Raw genomic sequence first — 11,333 nt, forward strand, 5'->3', positions numbered from 1 at the left:
TAGTGCAAATCCTTTTATATGATTGACCCAAGGACTGTTCTTCAAGCTCAGTATAGTCATGCTACCATTCTCAATGTCAGGATGGATTTGACACTTGATAATGGCCTGGGAAATGGTCTACAAGGGCCTTCCCTGTCAGGTTCAGTGGACTACGGTGCTGATAATGGAAGAGAAGGAGCAAAATCATGTATTCATCCACTTCTTCCAATCCCCAGTTATTTGTGCAAAGCAAATAGCCATGGCTGGACTCATATTGGCCAGGTACAAACGCATGACTGTCATTTCCCTCCTAAGGACCATCTAATTCTGATAATTAATAACATAAACATCTTCCATATGAAAGGAGCTATCCTACAATAAATGCCCATTGGTATCTCAAATGGATTCTGAAAACCTTTACAGTGGTAGAAGCAGTTTGGATATAAGCAATCCTTTATAATAAGCTTCAAATGTGTTATTAAATATGTTCACTTTCTTTAACACAAACAAATTGATGATGCCTTATCCAAAAATGCTTGATATTATCATTCTTGAGCCTTTAGGAATATTAGTGATTCACTTCTGGTTTTTGTGATTGGACATTAAAATAATAATGCATAATTAGCCTTTCAATGGAAATACGTGGGACTAGAAGTGTTTTGGATTTACACATACACATAGTTTGAAGGTAATTTTATCCACAACATTTGTAATACGTTTGCACATGAAATAAAGTTTTTGTACATTGAACCATCAGAAGCCAAAAGCGGTACTATCGCAGACGTGCGGAGAAATTTGTATTTTGGAGTATTTTGGGCTTAGGAGTTCTAAATAATGGATGCTCAGTCTACATAAGATATCTAGGTTACCCTTGTTTTCTATAATTTTGGAGAGATTCAAGAAAGTGGAAGAGAAGTGTGTTGGTGCACAGCACATTTAGGGTGCTGCCCCCCTCTCCCATGTATATCAGATATGTTGACAATATCCAAACCGAGAGTACAGGCACATGAGTCAGAAGCATTCTGTATATGGTGAATGCATAGCCATAGACTCCTGCTGACTTCATTATGATAAATGAATGCTACAGATGCCTGATGCTTTTGATACTTGTGGAATACATACTATAAGTGCAAGGACGTTGCTAGAGGAAGGCAGCAAGTGTACATGCTGAGTGAGAAGGGATGTAATAAATAATAGTAAGTAGCAAAAGAAGGATCAACAAAAGCCAAGAAGCAGTTATACAACTACTCTAAAATAACCGTTTAGAAAACAAGAAGGTTCATAATTATCTAGCTTTGACTCTGTATACAGCCATGCTCACAGGGAATGATGGCAGTTGTAGTCCAGCGCATTTTGGGGAACAGGATTAGAGAAAGCTGCCTTGTGGTGTAATCTGCTTTTTATGATCTTGACTCCTGTTTTGTCTTAGCAAGCACTACTCACTGACGCCTGGAACAACTATGCCATGATGTCTAACAACATAAGTAATACCTAATACTAATACATGATGGCAAATAGATAACAACTGCCACTTCCTCAAAACTGGAATTCAAAGCATCTTATAGAAGTTAAAATTGAACAGATAATAGACATGTGTGCAAGGTTGCATGTAAAAACATATATATTGTTAAAATGTGATTGAACTATAAAATTCTTCAAAACAAAACTACTAAAAAGAGAAAAGTCAATAAACAGCACACTTAAAAGGTTTTGCAATAAGTTTCTATAAGCTCTTTCAAAACAGAAGGGTCTTCTGTTCTTGAGGAAAGGAAGGCAAGAAGGAGCCATTCTGGCCTCCCCAAGGAGGGGGATCAAGCAAGGATCAGCAGATATTAGATAAGATATCTGAAGAAAGCTTCACATCCTTGAGAAAAAATAACAACAACCAATGGATTTATAATAGTCTGGGAAGAACCAATGTTTCTTTTAAATAGAAATGAACTCAGCCCTAGCTCTTGAATTAATGTGCTCGAAGAACATACCTTGTGCCGTTCCACACAAAACATTTATCGCACCATGATTCCATTTTAACTATGTTGTTGCATCTTATGGGATCCTAGGATTTGCAGTGTAGGGAAGGGCATTTGGAATTCTCTGCCAAATAGCTTCTCTGGTGCCTTCCCAAGCTACAAATACCAGGATTTTGGCAGTTAGAGCGGACTCACAGTGCTATAATTGCAGAGTGGGAAAAGGTTGTTATGAACACCAAATAAAAATAAAATGTAAATCTCAGCTGTTATCACCTTAGACTCAAAACAGGTAAAAAATTGCCCATGGAATCCCCCATCTCCTTATTAAATTCCCATTTACACGCTCCACTATCCTCCAGTCGTTCCTTTATAATCAGGATGCTGAGAAAAAATGAAGCCTGGTTTTTATCACCAATCATGGAAATAGTGGAAAAATGACTTCTTTGGGGACCCAAACCCCTGTAAATGTTCCATTTCATTCTCAGCCAGGCCATTAAAGCATAGTCAATCTTTATGTATTTCTAAAAATATTACATCCATATCCTTTAATACTGCATAATCCTACTTCCGGTATCTGACAAGTACAACCACTTTGAGAGAGAAGAGTCTCATTTGTGACAGGAAAATGGCTGTGATCCTTCTAACATCTGCGGAGACTGTTTCTCAACCCAACAGCAAGTGGGAGGGGAGGAAAACCATTGCATTGCACAATCGTGTTGCTTAGTTGATACTGCCCTCCTATGGCTAAAGAGCACACAAGGAGAATTTGAAAAAAATGTTCATGGATTCAGGTGAGCCCTCCAGATATTAGATATTGGGCATCTTCAGCCCCACTCGGCATTCCCAAAAACAAAGCTGAAGCATTTTAGTTGTTGTTGATTTTGACCGTGTTGCACACTTGCCAAATAATCCCTTCACATCTGAATAAGGAACAGAATTCCCCATATCTTCTGGGGATATGTTTTGGGGAAGATGGTTCACAAGTTGTGGTAGTTTTTGATGAAGTAGCTGTATTAGTCTCTTAAAGCATAAAAAAGAAGAAGGAAATATGGTAAAAAAGGAATGTTGCAGCACCCTAAGTGTGTCTGGTTTTTATTTTACCATCAGCTTTCATGGATGTAAACCTGCTTTTTCAGATGCAGTACGCAATGATATCAAAGCTTCAGGTTATAAAGTATATTATACAGTAGTGCTTTTGCACATATAATAAAGGAATATTCTTAGAAAGGGTTTCACACATAACAAAATCTTCTCAGTTTTCAACCCAGGGAAACAGACGTATTGGTAAGCAGATTTATGGCTTTCATACATCAACACTATAAAGAACTGAAAGTTCTGTAACACCTCACCCATCCTTTTGAAAATTTAAGATAAGAGACATGATTTGCATGTTTCTGTTTCTGTATCCTAATACATTCTGTCCCACTGCCACAACTGCATCAATACACTTTATAACCAGATGATTTAATATCACTCTATTGAACCTGAAAACGTTCATGCTAAAATAAAAACCAGCATATCCTAAAGGCATTGCTACATTTCTAACCCAGCTATCCCCAATCCTTCTTTTAAATGAACTATGGTTTAATGCAACAATTATCAAACTGTGCTCCAAAGGGCCCTTGGGACTCCACGAAAGGTGCTCACGAACTCTGCAGGCGCCCCACCTCCTCTGGGATTTCTATTATTATTATTGTTATTATTATTGTTATTATTATTGACACAACGACGTTGTATGACACAGCAAACAAGATAGATATGCTGGATTCCATATCACAAAATCACAAGTCGAACACTTCCCAAGTGTCTAGGACTGTGTGATGTATTTTCGGATGATGCGTGCAGATCCCAGTAAGGTGGGCTTTTGCAGTTGGCAGATCGTAATTTTGTCAATGTCTATTGTTTCCAAATGCCGGCTGAGATCTTTTGGCACGACACCCAGTGTGCCCATCACCACTGGGACCACCTGCACTGGTTTCTGCCAGAGTCTTTGAAGTTCAATCTTGAGGTTTTTCCTGTTGTTTTTCTTCAATGCGACTGTCACCTGGGATGGCAACATCAATGATCCAAACCTTGTTCTTTTCCACAACTGTGATGTCTGGTGTGTTGTGTTCCAGAACTTTGTCAGTCTGGATTCGGAAGTCCCACAGTATCTTTGCGTGTTCATTTTCCACAACCTTTGCAGGTTTGTGATCCCACCAGTTCTTAACTGCAGGGAGGTGATACTTGAGGCATAGGTTCCAATGAATCATTTGGGCCACATAGTTGTGCCTCTGTTTGTAGTCTGTCTGTGCAATTTTCTTACAGCAGCTGAGGATATGATCAATGGTTTCATCGGTTTCCTTGCACAGTCTGCACTTTGGGTCATCAGCTGATTTTTCGATCTTGGCCTTGATTGCATTTGTTCTGATGGCTTGTTCCTGGGCTGCAAGGATCAGGCCTTCTGTCTCCTTCTTCAGGGTCCCATTCGTGAGCCAGAGCCAGGTCTTCTCTTTATCAGCTTTTCCTTCAATCTTGTCAAGGAATTTTCCATGCAGTGTTTTGTTGTGCCAGCTGTCAGCTCTAGTTTGTAGTGCGGTTTTCTTGTACTGGTTTTTTGTCTGCTGTGCTTTGAGGAGTTTCTGATTTTTGACTTCAATCAAAGCAGGTTCTTCACTTTGTTTTACATATTCTGCCAGGGCATGTTCTTCTTCTTTGACTGCTTGTTTTACTTGCAAGAGTCCTCTGCCCCCTGATCTTCTAGGCAGATACAGCCGGTCAACATCACTGCGAGGGTGCAGTGAATGATGAATGGTCATGAGTTTTCTTGTTTTTCTGTCCAAATTGTCCAGTTCCATCTGTGTCCAGTTTATAATGCCAGCAGTATATCTTATGACAGGTATGGCCCAGGTGTTTATGGCCTTGATGGTGTTGCCTCCATTGAGCTTGCTTTTGAGAATTTTTCTGACCCTTTGTGTGTATTCTTTACTGACCACAGTTTTCACATGTTCATGCTTGATGTTGTCCAGCTGTAATATGCCCAGATATTTATAGGCCTCTGGCTGGTGACACCTTATTGTTTGGCCATTGGGCATATTGATGCCCTCACTTTCAATGATTTTTCCCTTCTTCAATGCCACTGTCGAACATTTGTCCAAACCAAACTCCATGTTGATATCAGTGCTAAAAATTCGGACAGTGTTGGTCAGAGATTGGATTTCAGTTTCCGTTTTCCCATATAGCTTCAGATCATCCATGTACATCAAATGTGAAATTTTGTGAGAATTCTTAGATGTTTGGTAGCCGAGATTTGTTTTTTGTAAGATTGTTGACAGAGGGATCATGGCAATAATGAAAAGCAGAGGGGACAATGAGTCTCCCTGGAAAATTCCTCTCCTGATGTTGACAAGTCCATAACTTTCATTTCCAACAAACAGTTCAGTTTTCCAGTGCTCCATCATGTTTTCAATGGAGGTGCCAACGTTTTTACTAATCCCGATGGCGTCCAGGCACTTGATGATCCAGCTGTGTGGGAGTGAGTCAAAGGCCTTTTTGTAGTCAATCCACGTCATGTGAAGATTAGCTTTTCGGCTCTTACAGTTCTCCAGAATCATTTTGTCAATCAATAACTGGTCTTTTGTTCCCCTGCTTTTCCGTTTGTTGCCTTTCTGTTCATCTGGCAAGACGTTTTTTTCTTCAAGATAGTCTTGAATTCTGTCAGCTATGATGCCAGTCAGTAGTTTAAACATAGTGGGCAGACACGTTATTGGCCTGTAGTTTCCTGGTGCTGCTCTTTTTGCTGGATCCTTTTGTATCAGGTATGTTCTTCCAGTTGTTAGCCATTCACTGATACTTCCTTTCTGCAGCATCTCATTGAATTGTTGGGCCATTTTTCCATGTAAACTAATCAGATGTTTGAGCCAAAATCCATGGAGTTGATCACTACCAGGCGATGTCCAGTTCTTGACTTTTTGCACTCGTTTGCTGATCATTTCAGTTGTTATTTCCATCAGTTCCATTTTGTTCTGTGAGAATTTTCCTTCAAACTCCTTTATCCACCCAGCGTTTTTGTTGTAGTTCTTATTGTTTTCCCAAAGCTCTTTCCAGAACTTCGTTGTTGCAGTTTTCTCTGGCTTTATGGTTACTGTGTCTGTTTTTTGGTTCAGGCTCTGATAGAACTGTCTTTGGTCTGATTGAAACAGTTGATTTTGTCTGTACTGGATGATTCTGGCTTCGTACCTTTCAATTTTTCTGGCTATTGCTGTAATTTGTTCTTTCACAATTTCCAAAGCTTCTTCAATTTTTCTGGTGTTCAGCCAGTACTTTCGGATCAGGTATTGCTTGATTTTGTCATTCTTCAGTTTCCTCTCTTTCATATTTTTCAGGTTATTATTATTATTATTATTATTATTATTATTATTATTATTATTATTATTATTTTATGACACAGCAAACAAGATAGACATGCTGGATTTCATCTCACAAAATCACAAGTCGAACACTTCCCAAGCGTCTAGGACTGTGTGATGTATTGTCGGATGATGCGCGCAGATCCCAGCAGGGTGGTCTTTTGTAGTTGGCAGATCGTAATTTTGTCAATGTCTATTGTTTCCAAATGCCGGCTGAGATCTTTTGGCACAGCACCCAGTGTGCGTATCACCACCGGGACCACCTGCACTGGTTTCTGCCAGAGTCTTTGAAGTTCAATCTTGAGGTCCTGATAGCGGATGAGTTTTTCCTGTTGTTTTTCGTCAATGCGACTGTCACCTGCGATGGCAACATCAATGATCCAAAACTTTTTCTTTTCCACAACTGTGATGTCTGGTGCGTTGTGTTCCAGAACTTTGTCAGTCTGGATTCGGAAGTCCCACAGTATCTTTGCATGTTCATTTTCCAATACTTTTGCAGGATGGTGATCCCACCAGTTCTTTGCTGCTGGAAGGTGGTACTTGAGGCATAAGTTCCAATGAATCATTTGGGCCACATAGTTGTGTCTCTGTTTGTAGTCTGTCTTTGCAATTTTCTTACAGCAGCCGAGGAGATGATCAATGGTTTCGTCGGTTTCCTTGCACAGTCTGCATTTTGGGTCATCAGCTGATTTTTCGATCTTGGCCTTAATTGCATTTGTTCTGACGGCTTGCTCCTGGACTGCAAGGATCAGGCCTTCAGTGTCCCATTCGTGAGCCATAGCCAGGTCTTCTCCTTATCAGCTTTTCCTTCAATTTTGTCAAGGAACTTTCTATGCAATATTTTGTTGTGCCAGCTGTCAGCTCTAGTTTGTAGTGCGGTTTTCTTGTACTGGTTTTTTGTCTGCTGTGCTTTGAGGAGTTTCTGATTTTTGACTTCAATTAAAGCAGGTTCTTCACTTTGCTTTACATATTCTGCCAGGGCATGTTCTTCTTCTTTGACTGCTTGTTTTACTTGTAAGAGTCCTCTGCCCCCTGATCTTCTAGGCAGATATAGGCGGTCAACATCACTGCAAGGGTGCAGTGAATGATGAATGGTCATTAGTTTTCTTGTTTTTCTGTCCAAATTGTCCAGTTCCACCTGTGTCCAGTTTAGAATGCCAGCAGTATATCTTATGACAGGTATGGCCAAGGTGTTTATGGCCTTGATGGTGTTGCCTCCATTGAGCTTGCTTTTGAGAATTTTTCTAACCCTTTGTGTGTATGATTTGCTGACCACAGTTTTCACATGTTCATGCTTGATGTTGTCCAGCTGTAATGTGCCCAGATACTTATAGGCCTCTGGCTGGTGACACTTTATTGTTTGGCCATTAGTCATATTTATGCCCTCACTTTCAATTATTTTTCCCTTCTTCAATGCCACTGCCGAACATTTGTCCAAACCAAACTCCATGTTGATATCAGTGCTAAAAATTCGGACAGTGTTAGTCAGAGACTGGATTACAGTTTCTGTTTTCCCATACAGCTTCAGGTCATCCATATACATCAGATGCGAAATTTTGTGAGATTTCTTAGATGTTTGATAGCCGAGATTTGTTTTTTGTAAGATTGTTGACAGAGGGATCATGGCAATAATGAAAAGCAGAGGGGACAATGAATCTCCCTGGAAAATTCCTCTTCTAATGTTGACAAGTCCATAGCTTTCTTTTCCAACAAACAGTTCAGTTTTCCAGTGCTCCATCATGTTTTCAATAAAGGTGCCAACATTTATACAAATTCCGATGGCGTCCAGGCACTTGATGATCCAGCTGTGTGGGAGTGAGTCAAAGGCCTTTTTGTAGTCAATCCACATCATGTGAAGATTAGCTTTTCGGCTTTTACAGTTCTCCAGAATCATTTTGTCAATCAATAACTGGTCTTTTGTGCCCCTGCTTTTCTGTTTGTTGCCTTTCTGTTCATCTGGCAAGATGTTTTTTTCTTCAAGATAGTCTTGAATTCTGTCAGCTATGATGCCAGTTTAAACATAGTGGGCAGACACGTTATTGGCCTGTAGTTTCCTGGTGCTGCTCCTTTTGCTGGATCCTTTTGTATCAGGCATGTTCTTCCAGTTGTTAGCCATTCACTGATACTTCCTTTCTGCAGCATCTCATTGAATTGTTGGGTTATTATTATTATTATTATTATTATTATTATTATTATTATTATTATTACTACAAAGGCTGAATGGCTATTTGTTGGGGGTGTTTTGATTGTATTTTTCCTGCTTGGCAGAAGGGGGTTGGACTAGATGGCCCCAGGGGACTTCCACTGAAATACTGTTAAGTTTATGTTGGTTAAAATTTTAATATTGTATTTGATTTTTTTTGCACTGTGTGAATTAGTCCACACACTCTCTATCCATCGATGACTGGCCCAGCCCATGCCTGCACACTATATATATTATATAATATATAAATGTTTTTTGGGGCTCCACGAGAAACTTTTGCTTCAAAAAGAGCTCCATGGCTGAAAAAGTTTGAGAACCCCTGGTTTAATGGAACTATTATGCATGAACTTGTACATTAACGTACAAGCTTTGGAATTCCCTTCCTAGGGAGATTAGACTTGCCCCAACCCTGTCTGCCTTTATTAAACAGCTAAAAACATGGCTTTTCAAGTGTGCTATCGAATAAACAATGACATGATAGACCCCCTCTCACTGACACACTGCTTCCTCGCACTATTTTCCCTCCTACCTATCCTATCCCAAACTATTTCAGGCAATGCTTCAACACTTGTCCAGGCACTTTATTAATGGTCTTGACCGCCCCAATTTTATCCATTGATGGTATTGTTTCTTTATGACCTGTTCCTTATCTGGTCACTATGGTATTATATTGTATTTTATGTTTTAATTGTTTATTATATCTGATTGTTATGTTGATACTGTTTTTTAGTTATTTATATTGTTAGCTGCTCGAGTCCCTTCGGGGTGATGGTGGCAGGATAGAAAAATAAAGTATTATTATTATTATTATTATTATTATTATTATTATTATTGGCCCCTGGTGGTGGCACAGTGTGTTTAAGCGCTGAGCTGCTGAACTTGCAGACCAAAAGGTCCCAGGTTCAAATCTCGGGAGTGGAATGAGCGCCTGCTGTTAGCCCCAGCTCCTGCCAACCTAGCAGTTCGAAAACATGCAAATATGAGTAGATAAATAGGTACCGCTCTGGCGGGAAGGTAACGGCGCTCCATGCAGTCATGCCAGCCACATGACCTTGGAGGTGTCTATGGACAATGCCGGCTCTTCGGCTTAGAAATGGAGATGAGCACAAACCCCCAGTCGGTCACGACTGGACTTAACGTCAGGGGAAAACCTTTACCTACCTATTATTATTATAGCACATGAATACACTGTGCATTGCCTTTCTGACTTGTGCATGACAATTGCACATTGGATTTTTACCCTTCAAAATATGCCTTGAGCCACTTAAGGTGTGCAACATTGGTATTCATTCAGTATAAAAGCTGCATAACATAACTTTGCCAGTGGATATTTATGCTGCAGTATAGCAATGATGGGCCGTCGTAAAATCAGTTTTCAAATCTGGGGAATTTTTTTTCCTTTTACACCACACAGCTCTCAAGCTAAAATGAATGACAAATTAACCTTTCAACATACTTTGAAGAAAAACAGCATTCTTCACCGATTTAAATCATTTCATGTCCGGGAATTGGTATCTCATACTAATCTCATAGTCTTCTCTCATCACAGGGAGAAAAAACAGTTCATTTTTGTTTTCTTAGTCCTTTGCTTGTGGTTTCTTGTGAAAGATATAGGGCACATACATTAATAAGACTTCTTTTGCTGGATTTCTATTTTTTAGATTTCTGGGTGAACACCAATTTTGCAATACACGTTGAAGGAGGCAAGCATTATTATATTTCCATCTTATGCTTCACCCAAGAAACCCTCTACTTTGCTTTAAAAGCTGCTTCAAAATTCAATAGAATAGGCTAAGCTGATAGTGCAGGACTCAAGGTGACACGCAAAGCATTACAATTGAAGCTGGATTTAAATCCCAGTCTCCTCAGTCCTTATCCATCACTTCGTAGCACACAATTGCATTGGCTCTTATTTAAGCAACATTTGGGGCAACTGTAGAGTAGCAGATTAAAGTGCAGAGGACAACTCACTCCTGAATAATCCTCTCATATTATTTCTATTATTTATTAACTGATATCCTGTTGCCCCTCGGTGTGAGACTTAAGGCAGCATCCTACAGCACTCAAAAGAAACATAATTTAAATTTATGTCATTGATAAAGAGTGTACAAAACATGCTTTTCAGTAAAATAATCGGATATTTTACAGGATAACTTTAGATTGTCATTTTTTCCATTGTGGCAGGTGAGAAACTTAGAATTGCACCTCTAGAATCTTCCAGCTTTGCGCCTTGAAAATTTCTGCTGTGAGCACAAAATCTTAAGAACAAGGGGATTTCTCTCCACATAGATTCCCTTGACAAAGTTACTGTTCCATTTTTGATAGGTAAAAGTCCTGAATATGTAGGTAGGATTTGGCTCAAATTCAAAATATGCTTCTTGAAGACAGAAAGATTCTTTCCACCTACAAGGAAAGTCTGACCTAACTCTTAGAAAACCCTCTGCTGATGGAATGAGGAAGATAATCTTTGTAAATTTCCTACCTCCTTTCATGTTCGCTCCAGAAGGTTGAGGGACAGTCTGGTACAAAAGCCGAATCCCATACACTGATGTTTTAATTAAATATCACTTTCCTTACGCATTTCCTATTTTCTCTGTAAGCTATACAGTTGATGTGTCAATCTCAAGAACAACTGAAGAATAAGCACCCAAGTGGACAACCACATCACCCAAAATATAGGCATGATAGCTAAAATGAAAACAATAGCTAGGATGAAATGGGTACATGAAGCTTTGTCATCAAAAACTGTATCAGGAGATTGACTTGACATCAGCAGTTTTTAACAATGAAGAG

The sequence above is a fragment of the Anolis carolinensis genome, chromosome 2, assembly GCF_035594765.1.
Source record: "Anolis carolinensis isolate JA03-04 chromosome 2, rAnoCar3.1.pri, whole genome shotgun sequence".
Classification (NCBI taxonomy): Eukaryota; Metazoa; Chordata; class Lepidosauria; order Squamata; family Dactyloidae; genus Anolis; species Anolis carolinensis.